Consider the following 26,103-nt stretch of genomic DNA (forward strand, 5'->3'; position numbering starts at 1 on the left):
GTTGTCGAAAATTTTCTGGGTAATCACAAGTGAGTGAAAATTGGAAGCAAATAGTTAGTGATATGATTAAAAACTTTGGTAAGTTAGGATGCTTAATGAGCATAAAGTTGCATTACTTAGACTCGCATCGGGATCAATTCCCTGAAAATTTAGGAGATTACAGTGAAGAACAAGGAGAACGATTCCATCAAGATCTGAAAGAATTTGAGCGTCGTTATCAAGGAAGATGGGATGTAAATATGATGGCCGACTACTGTTGGATGCTGAAAAGGGATATTGTACCTGGAGGCACCAATTTGAAAAGAAAACTAGTTTTGAAAATCTAACTTCAGATTCGTAATCAGCGACCCAAAAAACCCCTAGATACCAAGTTTGAAGTAAATATCCATCAATTTTTACAAAATTCGTCCGCCATATTGGAGCCGCCATTTTAAATTTTGAAAATCTAACTTCAAATTCGTCATCAGCGACCCAAAAAACCCCTAGATACCAATTTTGAAGTAAATCCATCAATTTTTAAACAAAATAGCCTACCTCTCAAAATCCGACAGGTTTTTGGAGGTTAGAAAAAAATCCTGACGTGATGGAGCAAAACGGACTTCGGATTCGTGTTCAGCGCGTCAAAATACATGGGAAATGACTAGTCTGGTCTGCCGCGCACGACACTTTTTTTTTGTGGGGCTGTGTTATTGAATTTTTTAAAATTTTGGTCTCTTGGATTCTTTGGTGTGTTTCATTACGAATTTAAAGTGTATATATATATATATATATTTTTATAAAACAACGTTTAATTACTGTAAGCGATTGATGAATAAAATGAACTCTCTAAATCTGAATTAGTAAAAATGTTTATTAATTTAAATTAGTGACTCGCTTTTTGCTTTAGAATTAGTTAAATTTTACTAATTGTTAGTAAAAGTTACTAATAATTAGTAAAATTTTACTAATTGAGAATCAAAAAGTGAGTCACTAATTCAAATTAGTAAACATTTTTACTAATTCAGATTTAGAGAGAATTATTTGTTATTAAATATAATAATAAATATAATATATATAATAAAAATAAATCATTTGAGTTAGTTTTCTACACAGAAAATTATAAGGTATTAAAATAAGCTGCAACGCTTATTATTTTAATCTAATTTTGCTTATTTTAATACCAAAATGGATTAAAATAAGAAAAATTGGATTAAAATAATAAGCGTTGCAGCTTATTTTAATGCCTTTTAATTTTCTGTGTACCCCAATTGTACGTCTACGTTCGATAGTTAAAATTTCTTTTTTAGAACATATATCAAAACGCTATTTTTTTTAAATATTATTTTTCACTAAATTAATGTATAAAAAAATATAGTCTAAAGCAAAATAATTCAATAAAAAAATGTTTAGATAAAAAAAGAATTTAAAAAACTTTAAATATCTAAAATTTGTTAATTAACGTTAAAGCAATTTCGAGGTTTTAGAATATTATGCTCCTCTGGATGTGTTCTAAATTCAGAATATTGACCTGATTTTAGTTTGAAGTGCTCGTGACCCCAGTCAACGCACTTATAGTGGAAAGGTCGTGAAAATCGATAGAGTTGCACTTCAGTTTCAAACTTATGTCTCATTCGAGAGAATTCATCGAAAAAGAAAAAAAAAACATAAAGTAAAATTAAAAATATTATTTTCTAACTAAAAAAAATCACCTATTTTATGACTATCTTATATCTATACAAAAACAGATGTTATTGAAAGTCAATTTTCACTGTTTAAATTTGTATTTCTAACGAGATTTTATTTATAACGTTTTGCGATAACATTCGAGTACATTCTAAAATTTAATTTTTTTTTTATCTGTAACCAAATTTCAATAAATTTTTAATATAAACTTTTATTAGTTCAATTAGTGCGAGCGACCTTTATAATAATTTTATATATTGCGAGTTTTCTGAATAATTTCAAATCTACTTGCACCCAGTTAATATTATAAGTAGAAATATACATATATGTTTTGCTCAATATATTCTAAGGTAGTGAATGTCATTGTAAAATATTAAATGTACAATTTATTATAATTTTTTCTTTTTCTAAATTAACATATTACGTTTGTGTTGTAAATTTGTTTTCTCCCCCCTCCCCCCACCTCAATTTGCAATAAAAATGATAAATTGTCATTTTTATATTTTTTTAAATGTTATACATGCAACAAAAGAAAAATAGTAAAAGTGTTTTTTTTTTTTTTTGAAATGAAATAATATGAATTAAATGATGTATTTTATAGAACATTGCGAATAAAATGAAAAGTGAAGTTATACGGGTATAGTTAATTTACTCATTGCAGATGCATATATGTGGATGAGTTGAATGTGCAAGTGCTAGTGGGTTGTCAGAGTACTTTCTTGACTGTTATACAACCGCGCGAGATTGAGGAGACCAGCCGTTGAAAGGAGAAACGGGAACACAAGTGTGTTTCAACCCAGTGCAGTTGTACTCCCATGTCAATCATTTGCTTCTTTTCATTCATTGAAATTCAATAAAAAATTATAAAAAAATGTCTTTCAATTTATTCGATTTCTCCTTTAGGAAAAAAAGGGACCTCAATTCATTTTTTTTTTTTTTTTTTCAAACAAATTATTTTCAAGAAAAAATTATCCAATTCCCTAAAATCATTTCAGATGTATTAGAAGAAAATAAAGAGGTATATACAAATATATAACCGACTTGTATATATCAAAATTTGATTTTTAAAAATTTTTGAAATTAATTTTTAATTTAAAAAATGTTTCCCCTCAATTTCAGTATGGTCGGAATTTTTTTATGTCATAATTCTGACAAAATCAATATTGTGTGTGAGATAATTTTATTCTAACCTGAATTAACTAACGACAACGACCGTTTCAGTAAAACTGTCAACGTTATCTCACAATTTGTACAGAGTAATTTGTTTTTTTTTCTTTTTTTTTACCAAGGACGTATTAATTTTCTTTAACAAGAATCCACTTATGTTATAGGTTAAGGCTTTGAGGTAATGAGTACAAACTTTTTTTTTCAGTGTCACATAGCACAATTTTCCTTTTTATTAGAAAAAGTTAAGAATTGAAATTTTTATTCTAGGATAGAAAACTTCACATGTAAAGAATATATTGCAAGTTTTAAGGAGGTTCAATCCATATAACATCAAACTAAAAAGTAGTTTTTAACAAGAACTATAAAAATCTATTTAAAATTGATTTCATCGAGAGGGAATTTATTCAGGTAGTCAAGTGTACACTCTTCTTGTAATACTTGTGTAATAACGTGTAATACCGTGTAATAATGCGTTATTACAGTGCTGCAATAACGCAAAAAACTGTAATAATGTGTAATACTCTGTAATAACGTGTAATACTTAGTAATAACGGTAATATGAGGTGTAATACCGGTAGTCAAGTGTACACGTTTTTAACTAGTAAATTCCCCCTCGGATTTCATCCAAATTTGAAAAATCTAGTTGTAGAATTAAAAAAAAACTATTTTTTAAGTTAAAATTTGTTGTTAAATAATAATTAATAAACATTTTGTGTTTTTTCTTAAAAGTTAGTGAACAAATTAGAATTGTTCACTATTTAAGAAAAAACAAAAAAGAAATAAAATAAAAGATAATTATTTATTCTGATAATAGTGAATATCGTTAAATTAGATATAAAGTTCCTGTCTCTACTCATGCAAATAAGTGAAGAAAATGTTAAAAAAAAAAAAAAAAAAATTTAGAGGAAGCATTATGCAACAATAACGAGAATAACAAACGATTGTTATAATTGACATTATAAGACAACTAGAATGTAACAATAATAAATTTGGAATTATCGCTGAAAAAAAAAATAATGTCAAATTATAATTGGATTCAATCGAAATGTAATTTTGCTATATAACATCACAATATCTCCATTTTTGTTAAACAGAAAACATTACGAAAGCGCTTTATAAATAATCTACTCTGCGACTAAATGGCGCTGAAAATAATAATTACTTATCGGTGAAAGAACCGAAGCTTGCGACTGCAATCTGCACTTCATACCCCTACGCTATTATTATTATATTGATAACAAAAAAAAAAAAAAAAAAAACAGCAAAAACTTATAAAAACTCAACGATACAAAGAGGCGCATTTTTCTTATCAAAATTGATTTCTACATTGAAGAAAAAAAAAAGATTAAAAAAATAGTGAGTCCTACATGTATGTGTTCTGCACTTTGGTGCAATGACATATATATATATATATATATATATATATATATATATATATATATATATATATATATATACGCGTCGATGAAACGCCCCAGTTTGTGAACTTATGAACTTTTATTCCTTTGTATAAAAAGAACGAAAAGATTTACATGATTATAATAATTTATAACATCTACACCCAGAAAAAAGATTTCTTTGAAACAAAAAAATCGTTTTTTTAATACCACTTTTTGAATCAAAGATGGTGAAGGCAAAGAAAGTTCATTCGTAAGAGTTAATTTTAAAAAAATTTTAACGGATATTGTCTGTCACAGCAAATTATTTTGTTGTCATAGCAAATAATTTGGATGTGGTTACAAATTTTGATAAACCCAAAAAAAAATGTTTCTTTGAATCAAAGAGTTATTTCTTTGATATAGAAATTAGGATCAAAAAAAAAGTTTTCTTTAATTTAAAAAAAATTTGTTTATTTGAAAGAAATACTTTTTCAATTTCAAAAAAAAGTTTTATTTAGAATAAAAAAGTTTTCTTTAAATTAAACAAATTTTCTTTAAATCAAATAAATTGTTTTTTTTTAAATAAAAGAAACCATTTCTTTGACCCTATATCAAAAAAATACTTCTTTGATTCAAAGAAACATTATTATAGAAAACATTAGTTAGCATATGTAGGCAATTTTTTTTTACCGTTTACAAATTATATATTTATAGTGGATAAATAAAAGTTAAAAAAATTATTTTTAAATTCTCTTGAGGTATTTATATACGCAATACAAGTTTTATGTTGTATAAACAAGTTTATTATTTATTTCTAGTTGAATAAACTTTTTTTGTTAGTTAAACTGCATCTATTATAACTTAATTATAAAGGTAAGCAGTAAAAAAATTGAAGTAAAACATAAGTTTAGTTATACAATAACAAAATTTTTATAGCTAAGCAAATTGTTGAATTATAATATTTTACAGATAGTAAAAAATAATTTTTAAAAAAAAATTGTATATGTTTTATAGACAAAGCAAAATATATATTTTTTTTTCAGTGAAATAATAAACTGATTTAATGACTTTTCCTAACAAACCTCGAGGAGAAAGTATATAGAAAGGTATTCAATTAACTTTATATGTTCCTTATAAAGTCTAGTTAACATTGTCAATTATTGCGATCAATAAAAAATTTCTATATTCTTTGACATGTTTTATTCACAACATGATTCAATAAAACCTAAAAGAAAAATGAACAGTGCAATTTCAGTTAACTAAATAAGAAAGTAATTGGAAATTAATTTTAAAAAAAAGAAAGTTTTTTTTTAAGTTTTAAATATTTTTATTTTTTTCTTCCTGGTTTTGGTGTGAACAAAAAAAATTTTTTATTGTTCTCCAACAACGTTTTTAGTTATCTTAATAGAATTTTAGTTTTTTAAATTCAACTAAAAATTTTTTTAAGTCAATTAAAATTTCAAAACATCTATTAATTTTTTTTTTAATTTTACTTGAAACAACAAAACATTTATATAGGGAAGCTGGAAATTGGTTTAAACAAATTTCAAAACGTTTGAATAATATATTCATATATATTTCTATAATTGAATAATATATTATATTTGAAATAATTTATAAAATCAAAATTTTTTAAGAAATTAACTTTACAGTCAAATTTTTTTGAAAAGTATTATTAGGTTAAATACTGGGCTATCTTTGTGATAAACAAATTGTTAAAATATAATATTGAACCTTCGCCGATCAAATTTTTTTTTTGAAAATTACAATTTTTTATTTTTAAAATGTTTCTTGTTTGAAAGATAAAATTTGAAATTAAAATTTTATTAGATTAAATTAAAAATATTGTTTCAAAATTCAGTTTTAAAAATTGAAGAAAGATATGCTTTAGTATTTTAAAAAAATTTATAGACCAAAAAAATTATTTCTTTCATTTGAACGTTGAGAACTTCAGGCACATTTTTTATGGGTATAATTGCCCCGGTTGATGGTAATTAATTGTTTCTATAATTTATCAACAATTAAATTAAAAGATATAATATATATCTAATATTGTCTTGAAATTTTAAATATAATTATTATTGTTAAAGGGCAATTATTATTATGAGAAAGGAGAAAAAAAAGAATTGTTTAAAAATCATCGCATTTGCACTTTCCAGTCGGAGAGTCAAAGAAAGGTCATGATAACGGTACGATAAAGTCAGAAGAAAAATAATTAAACGTTTCACTTGACTTGACTAAATGTAATGCATTCTTAACAGTCGTACAAAACGTCGAACAAAATACATAATATTCTGAATATATATATATATATATATATATATATATATATATATATATATATATATATATATAATAGGCGAGTAAATTTATCTTATGGCATTAATTGCGAAACACCATCGACACTCATTAGTAATATCATGTCATGAGTCTTATTTACTTATTATTATAGAACGTGTGCCACTAGTTTATCAACATTATAATATACCGCGACACCAAAAGATATGACAACTGTGCGAGAAAGAGATTATAAAACACGCTTTAATTTTTCTATAATATCACATAAATATAAATAAATATATATGGACGATTCCACGTGAAATTTATAGCTATGAATTTTTAAATTTGGATAAATATGTTTTTTTCGTTCTTTACAGAAAAAAAAATGGTAAAGGAATTTTTTTTTTTGTAAGAGCCCAAATTTTTGAGTTAGTTTAGAATGGGAGCATCGCCAACGAAATTTCAGTAGAGCGTCCGAAATATGCCATGTCTTTATTTTTGACACCTACTTCACCCTGCTTTTCTCTATTCTGGTTCCCTGCCTTGTATCAAAAAAAAAGCTACCATTCCCTTGCAAAGTGTCACAATTCAGATGTTCCACTAATTATTTTAAGATTTTGACATAATTCTTATAATCTAAAAAATTATTTTTCCTGCATCGGTTGGAGATTATTTTAAATTCTAGTTTATTCTGTGTATATTAAATTTGCTGCCTTTTTATCCAAGATGCGCAATATTATACAAATAAAATAATGTACTATAGGGTAAATGCACTAATTACGGCGCAATTCGAATCAAAATATAAAGTATTTTCGCCTGAATTTGTTTATTTTTTTAAGATTTATATACAAACTTTTTTTTTTTTTATAATGTATGATTTATTGCTCAATTTTTATATACATTGAGCTCAACCCCTATTTCATAGATATGTAGATATGTATTTATGTATATAAAGTAGCGAGACACCTTTTTATCAGCAGGGTAATTAAAAAAAAAAAGTGCAGAGAATGCGGGTTCAAATAAAAACATTTAATTTTCAGTTGTAAATCGCAAAGTTTTGTATAAATTGTCTTGGTAGATTAGAAAAATTAAAGAACTTGTTTTTTGAATAGTTTAAAAATATACACGTCTGAATATATATATATATATATATATATATATATATATATATATATATATATATATGATAACCAAATGATACATTTACAAATGCTCTGAATGTGTCATTAATTTTTTACTGTTTATAACAGCTAATTAATTAATCATTTGCATTATATTCTTGAAAATTGTTTACCAACTTTAAACATTGAACATTAAAGCAAAATGTGAAAGTCATTTTTGCCAAAACAAATGGTTAAAGTAGATTTAAAATATTAGGTTCAATGTAGATTTAAATTTGGTTTAATGTAGATTCAATTTAGATCAAATTAGGTTCAAAATATGACCAAACATTGGTCTATGTTAAATAGGATCAATGTAGGTTAAAAAAATATCCGATTGATTTTTGAAATATATTAAAAATTAAATATTAAATTAAAAATAAAAATTAATGACAAAATAACAAACTAGTTGATACAAAATTACATAATTATTTTTTTTTGTATTATATAATACATGTTTTTTTTTTTTAGAAAAAAAGAATAATTATAATTTACTAAATTTTGAAAATTTACTATTGTTCAAAAATTTTGTTTTTTTGATGTGATTCCAGTGAATTAAATAACGCCTTTTTTGTTGTATAGAAGAAAATGAAAAATTTAGATTGCAAACTATTAAAAGTCGGTTCTTATATAGAAAGGGAAACCACCAGAACAGAGAATAGAAACGGGTTTCCAGAATATATAGACTTGGAATAAATTTCAGGGCTGGAATAATTAAAAATCATTCCCTTTATCTCTTATAATTTAAGTTTTTTTATTTTACTATTAATAAACAGAGAGAAAAATATATATTTATTTCAGATTTTTTAGTTCTTTCAAATATAATATTTTTATTCAAAAAAAAAAAAAATATTTCCAACAAAAAAATATTATTTGTATTCTCTAAATCTGAATTAGTAAAAAATAGTAATAGTAGAGTATAGTAAAATAGTAGAAAAAAAATGTTTTACTATCGAATTAATAAAAATATTATATTTGATTTAAATAAAAAATTTCACTGGTATCTAATATTACAAAACATTAAAAATTCAATCAAGATTCATATAATCAAATAAAATAATTCTTTAAAATTGTCGTTCTTTAATTATAACTGAAAGAATAGATTTTTTTTTCCTTTGGAAATTTTAGTTCTATAGTTTTTTTTTTTTTTTTTTTTTTTTTTTATAGGGTCTATTCATATTTAGACGTAAATTTTTGTTTATTCAACCCTTTATGGACCGAGGACACCTCTTTTGTGCCACTTTTTTATTGTCCTAATTTCTTATTCAGGGTCAGGTGCACTGTAATCTTATATGTGTGTATATCCTGCGATGTCCGAAGGCGATCATGGTTATGCAAACTTCTCGCGAGAATGTTAAATAACAAAGAAAAACAATCTTTCAAACATCAGATAGTAACATTGAAAAGTTACTAATTATCAAAAAAAAAGAAACTCTTTAAAAAACTGAAAAATTTTCCAATATTATAATAAACATTCAACTTTAAAAATTTAAATACATTTTTAATAATTATACGTCATATCATTATATAATCATATATTGTAAGTGCAGAAGAATTATAAATTATTATTGTAATATGAATTAATATAATATGTGTATTATGAAACTTGTATAGTTGATATAATTATTCTATTGATTAATGGAGACATTCATTATTTATTGGTGGTGTAATCAAGTTATCAGGTAATTTTTGATAAGAGACACATGTCCTCATTTTCTATACAAGCAATATATTGAGGCCATTGTAAAATAGGTTTACTGCAGATGAACCATCAGAGATAACTATTATGTAAAGGTACTCAAAGGATGATGACCGGATAGAATTATTATTTCATAATATTTACTGTAAACTAAAAATGACCCCTTTTTATGGCATCAATTTGAAAATTAACACAATTAAACATAAAAATCGTACCTAAAATTTAAGGTAATACGTTTATCGGTATAGATAAAAAAAAATTATATTTCATTTTCATTAAAAATTTTGTTTTTGTAACGAGAAGAACGCTTATACGATATTTTAAAAAAGCATTTTCTTCTAAAAAATAAAACTATTTCCTTCTTGTATACTTTATGAAACTTTTTATTTTTTAGTTCAACTTTTAAAATTTGCACTTTAATAAATTCACTCTAACGAAATTCATCAGCAATATGCCTTTAAAACGAATTATTCTTACTGTAAAAGTTAAAAAAAAATCTAATTATTATAACTACAAAAGCAAACTTTTAACAGAATATTAATATTTTTCCATCATTTGGGTGAATAATTAAAAGAAAAATCATGATATAAATCTAGGCACAATTTTTTTTAGCTGTGTAATTAAATACTTATTATTGTTAATGAATCTCATTTCTATTATACAATGACTTACGTTTTAAATATGCTTATTAGTTTGAAAATAGGTACTTGTTTTACACCATAATCTGTTATCTTTATTTACTATAATAATGAGCATCAATCAACATTTAACAAAATGTTCCAATTTCTAAATCTGCCTGTATGTAAATCGATAATTGTTTTCCATTTATCTAATGTCCCATTGTTTTATGCTTCTTATATATTATATCTATAACTTCAAACGCTTCAAACTTAGCTCATAATTTGTCGGGAAATACCTCCCTCCACAAACAAACGAACATAACCTCAAAATTCATATAAATTTTAAGGTTATGTTCGTTTTTTTTGTGGAGGGAGGTATTTCCCGACAAATTTTGAGCTAAGTTAGAAGCGTTTGAAGTTATGTTCATTTCTTCGTTAGGGGGGATTTCCCGCCAAAATTTGAGGTTATGTCTGTCAAACATAGCCTTGAACCCAACGGCAATCCTGGGGACTTGCGGCTATATTATGTATATATAAATGTAAATTAAAAATAATTTTCCTAAATTATAAAATCCTCAATATTTTTAAGAATTATAATTTTGAGAACAATTTAAAATGTTGATTCAAAAAAATTATTATAAGTTGATAAATAATATCATTGGACTGCTTTAAAATTTTTTTTTTAAGTATTAGATACGATCCTGAGCTTGGGGAAAAACGTCACCTTGTATACGCACTTGGAGTCGAGGGCAAGATCGCCATCCCATAAGTTATTACTACCTCTTAGAGTTAATCCCAGTATTTCATCTCTCCCCTTCCCCTCTGCCCTCTCCCCAACCAACTTCTTTCGTTTTATTCGATTATTTTGCTACTTTGCAATGAACTTGATTCTCCGTCTCAACTCGATCTTTTTTACTTCTGATCTCAATGGTATATACTGCCCTAGACCTTAATTAACAATTTTGTCTTTCACATAAATTATATCCTTATCAAAACTATTTGAGAACATATATATATATACAAGTGACAAGTAGATAATAACCAATTGAACGGGACCATCAAATATAATATTTAGAATTTATATTGTTTTAGCGAAGATCTATTAAATAAATCTCAAGGAAATTTTAGTTAAATAAATTAAAATTTCATATTTAATTATGTTAGTTCCCTTGAATAAAAAGTCACGTGACTTTTCAACACTTTTTTAAAAAAAAAATTCCCTGATTTTGGTCAGTTGAGGTTTTATTTTGCACGTATAATAGAAGTTACTTTATATTTTTTTCATTGTAAACCTTTTTTTTATTACATTTTATTTATTTTTACTATTTTTAATTTTTATTATTTATTATTATTATTATTATTATTATTATTATTATCATTAATTTGTTATTATTTGTTTGAATGAAAATTAAGTTTTTTTAAACTTAAGGGTTAAGTTTAGATATCTTTTTATTTTCGACACCTGCTTCACCCTGCTTTCCTGTATAATGTTTCCCTGCCATGTATTGAAAAAAAACTACCATTCCCTGTAAAGTGACACAATTCGGATGTTCCACTCATTTTTTTTTTTTTTTTTTTTTTTTTTTTTTATTATTATTTTGGAAACGGTGGTCGTGACGTCACTAACCAATATGGCCGGAGACATTGGTCTTTTTTTAATGATTGATGATAAATTTAACATTTACAATTTTTATTGAAAATCAAACAATGCAGCTTTCTTTGACTCTGAAATATTAGTTTTAACAAAGACGCATTTAAGTGGAAATTTTATACAGGGTGAAAAGCTAACACAGGCCTACAAATTTTAGACCCAGAAACCGGAATAGTCATTTCCGATGTAATTTATCACGCTAAATCCAAAAATGACAAGCAAATTGCTCTATCACGTCTGCATTTTGAGATATTCTAACCTAAAAGTGTAAAAAATGCCGTTTTTGGCAATATTTGATACTCTATAAAATCGACAAAATTTTTGTTTAATCATTCGTCCAAATTTCAAAAGAAAGTATTATATTTCCCCTTTCAAAATTTTCTTGGCTCGATCTGATCCAATTTTTTTTCTCTGAGATACAACCATTTGCGTTTTACATTGCATGAACTAAAATCCCTTTAAAAAAGAAAAATAAATTGCGAAGTACTCATGGCACTGAAAATTGTTACTCAGGGGGTTTTAAAATCGCTAATTACGAATGTGATATCAGATTCAAAAATCTGACATTTAATTCGTAATCAGCGACCCTAAAAACCCCCAAGTAATTAATGACAAGCGAATTCGGTAAATTTTTTAAAAAGTGTCCGCCATATGGGATTCGACATTTTGAAATTCAAAAATCTGACTTCAGATTCGTAATTAGCGACCTCAAAAATACCCGTGAAATAAGTTTCAGTGATATGAGTACTTTGCAATTTATTTTTCTTTTTGAAAGGGATTTTAGTTCATGTAATGTAAAACTTAAATGGTTGTATCTCAGAGAAAAAAATTGGATCAGATCGAACCTAGAAAATTTTGAAAGGAGAAATATAATACTTTCTTTTGAAATTTGGACCAATGATTAAAAAAATTTTTTGTCGATTTTATAGAGTGTCAAATATTACCAAAAACTTCATTTTTCACGCTTTTAGGTTAGAATATCTCAAAATGCTGACGTGATAGAGTAATTTCCTTGTCATTTTTGGATTCAGCGTGACAAATTACATCGAAAATGACTATTCCAGTTTCTGGGTCTGACAAAATCCAAAATTTTGTAGGCCTGTGTAATTAATGCCGGGTATTTAATTTTTTTCTGATAAAATGCAAGTAATTCTTAACCTACTAGAATATTTTTCGTATATCGTTCGGAGATTATTTTAATTTCAAGTTTATTCTCTGTATATTATAAATTTACTGTATTTTTATCCCAGGATATATGCAAAGTGCGTAATATAATAAAAATAAAACATTTAAGAAATTTCAATTAGTAGAAATTTTAGTAAATATTTTTAAGTTTACCCAAGTAGCACTTAATATTACAGTAATATTACAAAAAATTTCAAAAACCATTTAAAAATATTTGTCTGATTAATTATTATCTTTTTCTGATTTATCTTTAATAAATTTATTTCAAGTCTCAGTACATAAATATTTAGAACTTTAATATAACTTTTAGTAATTTTAATAACTTTTTTTCTAAAAATATATTTCAATCTTTAATATGTATTATTTCAAATTTTAGTAAATATCACGGAGAGAAATTTCTACGAATATTTACCGTGCTGCCACCTGAAAGTAAGTGCAAAGTACATTCTGGCAATTTTTACTGTGCTGACCCTACAATTTTGCATTACAGATTGTAGGAGGCAGCACAGTAAAAACTGCCAGAATGTACTTTGCACTCACTTTTAGGTGGTAGCACGGTAAATATTCCTAGAAATTTCTCTTCGTGTATTTACAAACTTCAATATAATTTTAAGTAATTTCAATCCGCACAAGAAATTGAATTATAAAGAAATTTCAAATTATGATTAAAAAAAAAATTGCAAAAAACAACTCTTTATTATATACATATATACTGTATGCATAAAATCAGAATCGTTTTATGGATTCTCATTAACCAAAAAAAAACTTTACTCACTCTCACTAGAGGTTGTAAATTTACTACACCTTACTTCTGACAACATCATTTTAACCCAATTTTTTTTTCTTTTATAACGAATTAATTTCATTTTCTTATATATATATATTTAAGGTTCTTAAAAAATTCATTCTGAAAAAATCATTAAAAAAAACTTAACGATGTTTTATCCTTTCAGCAAATAATTTTGATTGCACTTAATCACTTTACTATACTTTCTATCGTTGATCACTATATACTTTAATGACTATAATAATAATTAGTAAATGACTTTCCAAAAAGACCATTAGAAAAAACTAACGTCATATTTAATTAAATTCTCCATATTTGATTCACTGTTATATCTAAATATACTTTCTCGTGAAAAATATATATATAGTTATAAATTAATAAATATTTGAATAAAAATATTAAATAAACAAAAAAAATTGGCAATAATTTTTCCGGCTATTGAAACTTTTCTCTATATTTAACGTCTTATTATTATTATTATTATTATTATTATTATTATTATTATTACTATTAATATTATTGTTATTATTAATATTATTATTATTATTATTGTTATTATTATTATTATTATTATTAATGTTCTTAATTAAAAATTATACGATCATCTAAATCGCAGAAATGGCTCTGATATGTTTTCATGTCTGCGAATGGAATTAGAGGCGCCACAATTTTTTTGGCCTTGAGGAAGGCCGCAAAAGGAAAAGTGAGTACAGAAATTGCATTTAATGTCTCGCATGAGTTAATTCAAGATGAGGCTGTGTAAAATCACTGTAAGTAAAAAGAAAAAGAAAGGAAAAAAAAAATGAAACCGCAATGTTCGGAAGTAAGTGTAAACCGCACGCAGTGATATAAATGGTAATAAATTTCGCGCTAACCGATTTTATGCAGTATCTACAATGTCTCATTTTCATGAATGTACCAATATATTTAAAATTCTATATTATTACATTTCTTACTGTAGATTTGTAATTAGAGTTTGTTCTTTATTCCTTGTAATTATTGTTACGTGTGCATACTGTATTATATATATATTATACTTTCCTCTTCCGGCCCTCACGAAAGAGCATTGCATTTTTTTTTTTTTTTTTTTTTTTTTTCTTGAAAAACCTATATTCGCCTTATGAACATATATAGGGATGTAAAATTACATGCTATAGATATTCAGAACCTCAATCATAATGCTTACTTTATTTGCTTCCAAAGCAGTGATATTAGTGCGTTTGGTTTGCCGATTTTATCGTTAAAATTTATCCATATAAAACAAAATATATATTTAAAAATAAATTTTTTTGGTTTTATGTTAAAAAATAATGGGCTCGAATTTTTATTTGCTCGAATTTTAATTTAACATAATAGGCATTTTACAGGATTTTTATTGGGTAGAATTTCGTTGCATAGAATTTTCTTTCAGATTAATTTTCATTTGTTCGAATTATTATTTGATATAATTTCCGTATAACCGATTTTTCATACTACTGAATTTTTAACTTAACCGAAAAATCATTTAACAGAATTCCTCAAACCCATAAAAAATTTTTTTTCTCTGAGATACAACCATTTAAGTTTTACATTATACATGAACTAAAATCCCTTTCAAAAAGAAAAATAAATTGCAAAGTACTCATATCACTGAAACTTATTTCTCGGGTATTTTTGAGGTCGCTAATTACGAATCTGACGTCAGATTTTTGAATTTCAAAATGTCGAATCCCATATGACGGACACTTTTTAAAAAATTTACCGAATTCGCTTGTCATTCATTACTTGGGGGTTTTTAGGGTCGCTGATTACGAATTAAATGTCAGATTTTTGAATCTGATATCACATTCGTAATTAGCGATTTTAAAACCCCCTAAGTAACAATTTTCAGTGCCATGAGTACTTCGCAATTTATTTTTCTTTTTTAAAGGGATTTTAGTTCATGCAATGTAAAACGCAAATGGTTGTATCTCAGAGAAAAAAAATTGGATCAGATCGAGCCAAGAAAATTTTGAAAGGGGAAATATAATACTTTCTTTTGAAATTTGGACGAATGATTAAACAAAAATTTTGTCGATTTTATAGAGTATCAAATATTGCCAAAAACGGCATTTTTTACACTTTTAGGTTAGAATATCTCAAAATGCAGACGTGATAGAGCAATTTGCTTGTCATTTTTGGATTTAGCGTGATAAATTACATCGGAAATGACTATTCCGGTTTCTGGGTCTAAAATTTGTAGGCCTGTGTAATTCGAAGAAATGAAAATTCATCTGAAAGAAAATTCTATGCAATGAAATTCTACCCAATAAAAATCCTGTAAAATGCCTATTATGTTAAATTAAAATTCGTGTAAATAAAAATTCCGCCAAATAAAAATTCGAACAAATTAATTTTGAAAAACTTTTCATATATGTGTCTCAAAAAAAGACTATTGTTTGCGAAAAATTATTTTCACTATGCATTCTACTTTCATTCTTAGAATTTTTGTGTAAAGATAATAAAAAATGTGAATAAGTAACATATATTAAGTAACTTTTAATAATCATATATAGAGGGAATGTTTTCATTAGCATTTAACGGAATATTTTTGCGAGTTGCAGGAGTTACAAACCTCAAGAATTTTTACAGCTTTCTTCCTCATTGCTCTTTTTACGTGATTCTCTCTCTCTCTCTCTCTCTCTCTCTCTCTCTCTCTCTCTCTCTCTCTCTCTCTCTCTCTCTTTTTTTTTTCTTTTTTTTGAGATCTTTTTTCGTCACTTAAGTAGGTCGTATAGAAAGCACATACACACTGAAATTTTGAATATATTTTACGTTAAAGATATTCTTGAGTCTCATTATATGAGTTTTGTCTTTTTGCAAAAGCAATAAAAATGAATATTTATTGTTTAGTATATGTGTATGTGTGTGCAAAAGAGCAAGCGCAAAATTTGGAAATTTAATATACTTCACAGTATATACTATATATAGACACCTTTCACTTTGATATTCATTAACCAAGTCGATGTCATAAGAAATTTTTTTTTTCAATTTATGCCAAAGAGCCTTTTAATTTTCATCAATTTTTAATGTTTTTTTTTAAAGTATTTTATTTATTACTTCCTGCGTAGAGGAAGTGATCATTTTACAACAAAATTTCGGATTACGATTTTTTCCCATTATTTCACCCCAGGAGTCCGAATTTCAAATTTTCATTGATTTATTTATTTAAAACTAGCCAAATATAAAATAAAAATTTTAATTATTCAAATAATAAAGGAAAATTCTATGCATTCAAATTCTACCTCATATAAAAATACATTAAAATTGCTATTATATTAAATAAAAATTCAAAAAATGGAAATTCTGTGAAACAAATTTTCGGTATTATAAAAATTCTGTAAGACAAAAAATTTTGTTTAGTGAAAATTCCGAATAATTCTATCAAAATATAATTCGAATAAATATAGGGTAGAAGTACCGTTTGTGGTCACTTTCAGATTAATGTTGGTATTATTAAATTTCCTAAATTTACTATAATTATATTAGGCTCTGTCACTTGTGACGTCAAAGTCGATTCTAGGTGTGACGTCAGAGGGACAACAAACAGACGACACAATGTTATTCTTATGGGGAAGAAAATTAGTTTCCACTTTCATCAATTTTATTCATACTTTAAACATGGAAAACGCTTGTTGACATATAATAAAATTAAAATTTGTGTTGATAATTAATTTTGTTATATATTTGATTCAATTGCATTTATAGATTCTCTGAATTCGTGATAAAATATAAATTTTGAGGTTAGGGGTGTTTGTTTACTAACTTGAAATCTTTTACTGCTACGGTAATTCCCACTTAAAATATATAGTTTATATCTTTTTTAATAACATGCATACTGGATATTGTTTAATAATGTTGTTAAAATGTAAAAAGTGATTAGTAAACAAACACCTATAACCTCAAAATTTATATTTTACCACGAATTCAGAGAATCTATCAACTCTTTAAATCTGAATTAGTAAAACAAGATGGGGGTCCCTTTTTATAAAAGAAGTTTATGTTCATTTCATGAACATTTTGCTTCCTCATTGCGCAAAGCAAAAGATTTGCTTCCTCTTGGAGGAAGCAATAAATTAATAATTTATATACATATTATTTTTAAAATATGATAAATGATTTCAAAAAATATATCTTTTCTTTTTTTTTTATTAAAATCGATTTTTTGAAAAAAAGTAAAAAAAAATTTTTTTTAGGGGGTACTTTCTAAAATTGTTGTGTTCATTTTGAGATATTAATGTGACAAATGTACATACCGAATTTTAGCCAAATCCGTTAAAACGTATTAACGATATCGTGTTCAAAAAAACTTTTTTAACTAAAATATGAATTTTTGAATTTTGAATTTTTTAATTTATTCTTTAAATTTCAATGAAATATAAACTTTATATATACCAATCGATTCGTCTTGATATGAGGAATACGATTTTACTATGTATTGCCTTTAATTTTGCTTTCAATAAATTTTTTCGATTAAAATCGATTTTTTTGAAAAAATGCCAAAAAATTTTTTTTTGTGGGTATTTTCTAAAATCATTGTGTCCATTTTGAGATATTGATGTAACAAATATACGTACCAAATTTTAGCCAAATCCGTTAAAACGTATTAAAGTTATCGTGTTCACAAGAAAATGGATCCACACACACACACGCACACACACACACACACATACATCCGGACAATTGATCAGGGACTTATATATGACATTTATAAATAGAAAAAAATTTGTTTGGTGCATTTCTAATAATTTCATAATTTGAAGGACTACATAGCTTCCTCCAGAGGAAGCAAAAATGTTTACTAATTTAAATTAGTGACTCACTTTTTGCTTCTGAATTAGTAAAATTTTACTAATTGTTAGCAAAAGTTACTAATAATTAGTAAAATTTTACTAATTCAGAAGCAAAAAATGAGTCACTAATTCAAATTAGTAAACATTTTTACTAATTCAGATTTAAAGAGTAGTAAAAATTTTGTAATTTTCTTGTTAAAATTAAAAGTTACTATAAAGTTACTAAATATTTACTAAAGCAAGGTGCGGTAGTTGACGAGAATTGACTTTTGGGTTGTACATCACAATTCTTGGGACACTTACTCTATTTATTATTCAATAAAAGACGACAAACCGCTTAAGGTGTCCACAACTGGTACTTCTATACCCAAAATTCGACTAAAAGAAAATTATATCTAATGAAATTCTATGAAATAAAAATTCTAACAAATTAATTTTAGACATTATTCATATATGTGTTGAAAAAAATTGCTACAGTTTTCATTTTAATGTTTGTCTCGTCTTGTCAAATTTTGCACTGAATTTTCGTAAAATATCACTAATGGGTTAATCAGATTAGAGTATGTGTGTGTGTGTGTGAGTGTGTGTGCTGTATCCAGTTTATTGAACTCGGTGAAAGGAGTAAAAAAAAAGGTAACAGGAAAGTATAATCTATAAGAGATGACGGTCCATTTACCATTCGCCAAAATGATTCGACTGTGCAAGATAAATCGCGACGTTTGACGAATGACGTATGGTTCTGAGGTCCTCCGGAAATGCCAGTCACGTTCCTTTAAAAAAATACAACCTCAAAAACACTAAATGCAAAAAAAGAAAGATAGGGAATATAAAAAATGATTAAAGATTTTTAAATGTATAACGTATACGTTATAGATATATACAATTTGCAAAAAAAGCATCAGATCAATCGGCATAACATTTTTATATACTCTTTATATATTATATGCTAATATATTTCTTTGAAACGTTAGAACAAATTATATATGATTTGCATATTCTTTTCATATTCCACATTCAGCTATCACTGACAGGTTTTGCAAAAAAAAAAAAAAAAAAAAAAAATAGACGAAAAAAAATAAATTCGCAAAAATTGATTCAAATTCAGTTACTGTATTCTAGAAGTCATTGACCGCAGCTTCAAAAGAATTCTATTTTAATGCATCTTTTGACATATTGAAAAAATGGGACGTAAGAATATGTTCCAAAAAATCATTAGTTAGAATTTTTATTTTATGGAATTTTATTTGTCATAATTATTTATGAGCTGAATTTTTATTTGTCAGAATTTTTATTTGCTCGAATTTTCATTTTAAAGTATTTTCATTGGGTAGAATTTCATCGCATAGAATTTTCATTTTATTCTTTCAGATGAATTTTCATTTGTTCGAATTATTATTTGATATAATTTTCATATAACTGATTTTTCATACTATAGAATTTTTACTTAACCGAAAAATCATTTAACAGAATTTCTAATTAATAGAATTTTCATTTGTCCGAAATTTGTAAATGGCCGAACCAACAATCGGCAGAAAGATTTCGGCGCGATTTTTAAAATCAACCAATCAAAAATTATCAATAAAATTATGATTAGTTGATTTTAAAAATCGCGCAAATAATTTCACTGTAAATTTGATGGTATCATTTTGGAATGCAACGTTTTGATTCGATATAAGGTATCAAATTGATCCAAATATTTCGCTATGAGCGCTCAGTTATCACGAAAAGGTTCTCAACCTGTTTATAAAAGTATAGTTTAGTTTCATTGATTGAAACATTAAATTTAAATTAACATTAAACATTAAATTTCATTAGTTAAAACATTGCAATTAAGAGGTGAATGTGAAACAGACTATAGTTTTTCATGTTTTTGATCAAGACAACGTTCGACACTCTTATCAGAATTTCTAATTAATAGAATTTTCATTTGTCTGAAAAAAGATCGCAACATTTGAATTTTTTTCATTATTTTTACAGTTCAAATTATTTTTAACAAAACTATTAAAAAATAATTATTCAGTTTTTCCCTATTTCAAAATTACATGTGCGTTAACCTTAAACGTGAAACAGAATCCTACCGAACTCTGCTTTGGACGAACATATTTTGGGCTCTTGTTTCCCAACCCTGTTTGTTTACAAATGTCATATATATGTCGATTATGATATTGTGTAATAGGAAATTATTAATTGCATTAATTGACAACGCATTAGAAATATTTATCAAGAGTGTATTGCTTAAATTTTGTTCATTTATAATAAATAAATTATTGATAATTATTTGAACCATAAAAATAATTAAAAATTTTCAAGTGTTGTGATTGTGAACTTAAATTAAATTTTATGTGATAAACATAAATAAAGGTTAGTGTATTTGATTTTATTTCGAAATAAATTTTTTCTTATTTAATTGCTCGCAATTTATAAGTTTTCGCTTCTCTCTTTCTTAAAATTCATAATAAAAGTATTTTTAATATCTGAATATTCAGTGCAGTGAATAAATAAATTAATAAACTTGTCAATAAGAGCATGCCAGCCATGACAGTTATACTTTGATACCAATTCAGGTATCAAAAAATCAATTTTGATACCTTATTTTGATTCAAAACGTTGCATGAGTTGATCTTAATTCTTGTATCAATTTGATACACACAAGAAAACTGTGATTATTGGTACATATTATAAAAATTATAAAACAACTAGAATAAATAAAAAAAAAGAAATTCTATTATTTTTAGACATTTTTGATTCAAAAAAAAAATGTGTTTAAAGACGCACTTCTTTTTACAGTGTATATATGCTTTTCATTTACATTATGTTACCATCAATTAAAATGCTTATGAAAACCGTGATTCATCATTTTCCAATTTTCCTGCGCTTATACTTCGTTTTGGCACGACTTTTTTTAATAATAATAATTTTTCACTTATCATTTGCTCATATTTTAAATGACAAAATAAATGTTATCAATTTGTCATATCACTTATCTTTCAATGTCAATGTTTCTTGACTTGTCCACATCAGAAAAATGAGTATATATATATATTAATGGGCAATATTTTCTTTAATCAAACTAATATATACTATTATATTATATTAACTATTATACATTTTTTAATAACAATTATATATATTTTTTTGTATATTAAAAATAAAAAAATAATAATAAAATATTAAATATATATTTAACATTACAAAAAGTTTAATTTTTTTAAATTAATAACAATAAATTATATTAATTAATATAAGTTTAATAATTATTATTATCAATAATTGTTCATCACAATAATAATTTCAATTTTAGCATTTTGTTTTTTCTATAACAACTTTTAAACACTAATTTTTTAAAGTAATGTTAAAATTTAATTTGGATGATTAAAATTTTACTTTTCAAACGGGAATTGTACTTCAAGTAAAGTGAACTTTCACTCCACACAAGTGAAATTATATTTCAATTTCAAGTGAATTATTTCACTTTTTAGTGTGGAACATCATTGATATATATTGACACAATAAATAGACTATAGAATTAATTTTCTGTTTGCCAAAAACCATCATTATTATAATATATATATATATATATATATATATATATATATATATATATATATATATATATATAAATAATTCCAATAAATAAATTCATGAATTAAAGTTGAAAACAAAACAAAAAAAATATTCTCTGCAAGAAAAGAAAAAAAAATTCACCCCTAAAGAAAGAAGAACGATTCTTAAAAAGAATCGATTCATAATCAAGCAGCCTTATACTTTGTAAACCCTAAGGAGTCTTTTCTTTCGGATTTATTTGAACAAAAATCAATAAATATTTATTTCCATCAATATTTTATTATTGATTTTATTCATATATATATGATACGAATTTATATACGAAAGAAAAAACATAAAGCATTTGTATGAGCTTTTAGCCTTCACTGTGAGACTTTTCAAATTTTTGAACAAAAAATTGTTATAAAGAGTAGAATAAAAAAATTCTCCAATCGTTTTTGCCTAAACTACTATTTATTAAACAATTAAAACATAAATATTATCCAAATAAATATTTTTATAATAATCGAGGGGGAATTTACTAGTTAAAAACGTGTACACTTGACTACCGGTATTACACCTCATATTACCCTTATTACTAAGTTATTACACGTTATTACAGAGTATTACACATTATTACAGAGATATTACAGATTTTTTTGCGTTATTACAGCACCGTAATAACGCATTATTACACGGTACTACACGTTATTACACAAGTATTACAGGAAGAGTGTACACTTGACTACCTGAGTAAATTCCCCCTCGATAATTATTCATTTATTTATACATATTCAATATCTATACCTAAATTAAATGCAAAACATCAATTAAAAAATTATTCATTTTATTTTTTCCGTGTAAATTTTTTTTATTATTTTTAATTTTTATTATTTATTTTTTTTTATTATTATTATTATTTGGAATGAAAATTACTTTTTGATTTAAAATTTAAGGTTAGTTTAGAATAGGTGCATGTAAATTTCCATTGGAATTTCAGTAGAACGTCCGAAATATGACATATCATTATATTTTTGACACCTCCTTTACTCTGCTTTTCTCTATTCTAGTTCCCCACCATGTATTCAAAAAAAAGCTACCATTCTCTGCAAAGCGTCACAATTCGGGTGTTTCACTGATTATATTTTATATTTATTGTCTCCTTATTTAAAATTACTCCTCTCAGATGGTAAGAGAGGAAAATCCTCTCAATTAGGTTTTAGTTCCCATATATATAAGAGGAAAAGTTGCCTACATAAAAAGAGGAATCCTCTTTTACTGAGAACATTTTTTTTTGCGTGTGTATGCACCAAAAAAAAAAAAAGTTTTTGTTGATTTAAAGAAATCATTTTCTTTGTTTTAAAGCACAAATTTCTTTCAATCAAAAAAAGAATTATTATCCTTGTCTCGAAGAAATTTTCAGTTTTAAATTAATGAATTATTTCTTTGATCCTTATAATGTGAAAAATTTCAATGTTTCAAAGCACAAATTTTTTTGATACAAAAAAAAATTTATTTAAATCTAATGAATTATTTCTTTGATCCTTACACCCAGAGAAATAATTTATTTGAACCAAATAAAATATATTTGAGTTAAATAAACGTATATTTGTCTCAGAGCCTACTAACTTATTTATTTGGCGTAAATAAAAATTTTATTTGTCAGAAATAAATTTTTCTTTGGCTTAAATAAATTTTTTATTTCAATGAAATGAAATATATTTGCAACAAATAAATGAGTTAGTAGGCTCGCAGACAAATATACCATTTCTCTGAGTGTATATGTCAAAAATTTCAATGTTTCAAAGCACAAATTTTTTTGATACAAAAAAAATTTATTTGAATCAAAGAAACAGATTTCTTTAAATCAACAAAATTTTTTTCTAGGTTTAGGATATTCTTAGTCATTTGTTTTCTTTCGTACCTATTTTAATTTTTGACACACCCAGAAAAATGATATATTTGTCACACAGCCTAATATTTTATTTGATTCAAGTAAATGTTTATTTGATTTAAATAAATATTTATTTGATTTAAATTAATTTTTTATTTGACTTAAATAAAAAAATTTATTTACTCCAAATAAATAGACTACTAGGCTGTGAGACAAATATACGTTTATTTAACTCAAATATATTATATTTGGTTCAAATAAAACATTTCTCTGGGTGCAAACGTGTGTAAACTTACAAATATAATTTTCACTAATTTATTTAAATTAAAAACACATTCTGTTAAAAAAAAATTCACGCAAACTAAATAAACAGCTGTTTGAACTTCCAGTAATAAAAAAAAAAATTTTTTTTAAAATAAATTGTTCGAATGAAATGAAAATTTTGAATATATGAAATACTTTTCTTCAGATGCACTTGAGTAAATTTTGTTTTTAATGTAAATTTTTGAAATTCATATAAATATGAAAGTGAAATTATTTGCTAAAAATAGTATAAACAAGAAACTAGATCACTGGACCAGAGGGTGGGTAGCACAAAATGACTCCTACCTGTCACTCAAGTTCTTCCGGAGATTCCGTGCGTCATGTATAGTTGATGTAGGCTCACTTGTGAATAGCTTAAAGCCAAAATATTTCGCGCTCTCAAAAATAGTAACCGGCGTGTATATATGTACGTATGTATGTGTGTGTGTGTGCCACCGCACTTTGATGCTACGCGAGCTTCCTCCTTCTCCTCCTCCTTCTACTTCTAGTCCTCCTCCTTCTCCTTCTCTCTCTATCTTCACTGCCCGCAATCTCCGTCGCAGCCTTTCCTAAACTCTTGTTCACCAACAGCATGTATCACTGAATGCACCGCGCGGACCACCGCATCAATGATTATGATATCAGCTCCGGCACCACTGATAGCGCACGTATTTTCAATGATAACCCTCGATGCCACATTTGTACTCTTTTTTTTCTTTTTTTTTAATAACTTTTAATGCTTCAAATAATTTAATTTTCTCAAATTTCCCGCCTTTTTTGCCCCTAAAATATTATTTAGAAATTCCTTTTCTTTTTTTTGGTAATATTTATTAAAAACGAGTTTTTTTAATTGATACCTATTTTTTGTGGAAAATTGGACAAATTTTTTTTTTTTGTTTTGCGTGAAGAAACAAGAAAAAATTGTTTGATGTTAGTGGGAAAAATAAAAAAAAAAATTTAAAGTGTGATTGAGTGTGATAACAAACAAGCGTAAGGCAATAAGTGACTTGACGCACCAATAATGCACCAACAATGGAAATGCACGCGGCTCCGCGGTTCGCGCGCAACTGAGAAAGGACAGAGAAACAACTCACATCGAGCTTGGAGCGCAAGTCAAACGAAACCGAAACTCAAACTCCGTCTCTGTTATAATGCTACCACAGACTTATTTTCATTTCTCTCTGTGTGCCCTTTTTCTTATTCTTATATTCCTGTTTCCTTTTCCTTTTTTTATTTCTACCTTTTCTTCTTCCACTTTCTGTTTTTTTTCTTCTTTTTATTTATTTATTAATATTAATATTATTATTATTATTCTTTTAATCTAAATATTACGGCTCAAAAACCGGGGGAAATCCTGGAAATATTAATTATTATTATTATTTGGTTCTTTGTTCCTGTTTCACTGACTGACTGCTCCAGAATCCATTGGATGCTTGTCTGATGCAATATCATGTAACTTCAGGAGATACCTAAAAAATAAATCCTCAAAAATACATTTTTTTATATATAAAACATATAAATTTTTTTATTAAATTTTTACAAAAAAAATTTTTTCTAAATGTTACACCCTTTCGGAGTTAAAGTTACTCTCATAAGGAGTCAAATTGTCACTCTTTTATTATTACTCCTTTGAGGAGTTAATTGAAAGGAGTCAAATTGTCACACCTTTTCGGAGTTAAAATCACTCCCTTAAGAAGTTATAGTTATAAGGAATCAAATAGTCACTCTTTTATTGTCACACCCTTAAGGAGTTAAATATAAGGAGTCAAATTGTCACTCTTTTATTGTTATACCCTTTCAAAGTGAAAGTTACTCTCATAAGGAGTTAATCATAAGGGGTCAAATTGTCACTCTTTTATTGTTACACCCTTTTAGAGTTAAAATTACACCCTTCAAGAGTTAATCATAAGGAGTCAAATTGTTCTCTTTTATTAAACTCTTTCGAAGTTAAAGTCACTCCCT

The 26,103-nt window shown here is 25.7% G+C and overlaps 1 protein-coding gene across 1 annotated transcript in view; it reads right to left on the reverse strand.

Annotated features, from left to right (window-relative positions):
- The window catches only part of LOC127279662 (solute carrier organic anion transporter family member 74D), a 67,788-nt gene extending 42,438 nt beyond the window's left edge, over positions 1-25,350 (reverse strand). The window contains exon 1 of the mRNA XM_051302171.1: positions 24,448-25,350. The gene's annotated coding sequence lies outside the window, so the exon portion shown is untranslated. The remainder of the gene's footprint in view (positions 1-24,447) is intronic.
- Positions 25,351-26,103: the final 753 nt, after the last annotated feature.

The sequence above is a fragment of the Leptopilina boulardi genome, unplaced genomic scaffold (genome assembly GCF_019393585.1).
Source record: "Leptopilina boulardi isolate dan_hultmark-lab unplaced genomic scaffold, ZJU_Lbou_2.1 LbouV2_221, whole genome shotgun sequence".
In the NCBI taxonomy this organism is placed as follows: Eukaryota; Metazoa; Arthropoda; class Insecta; order Hymenoptera; family Figitidae; genus Leptopilina; species Leptopilina boulardi.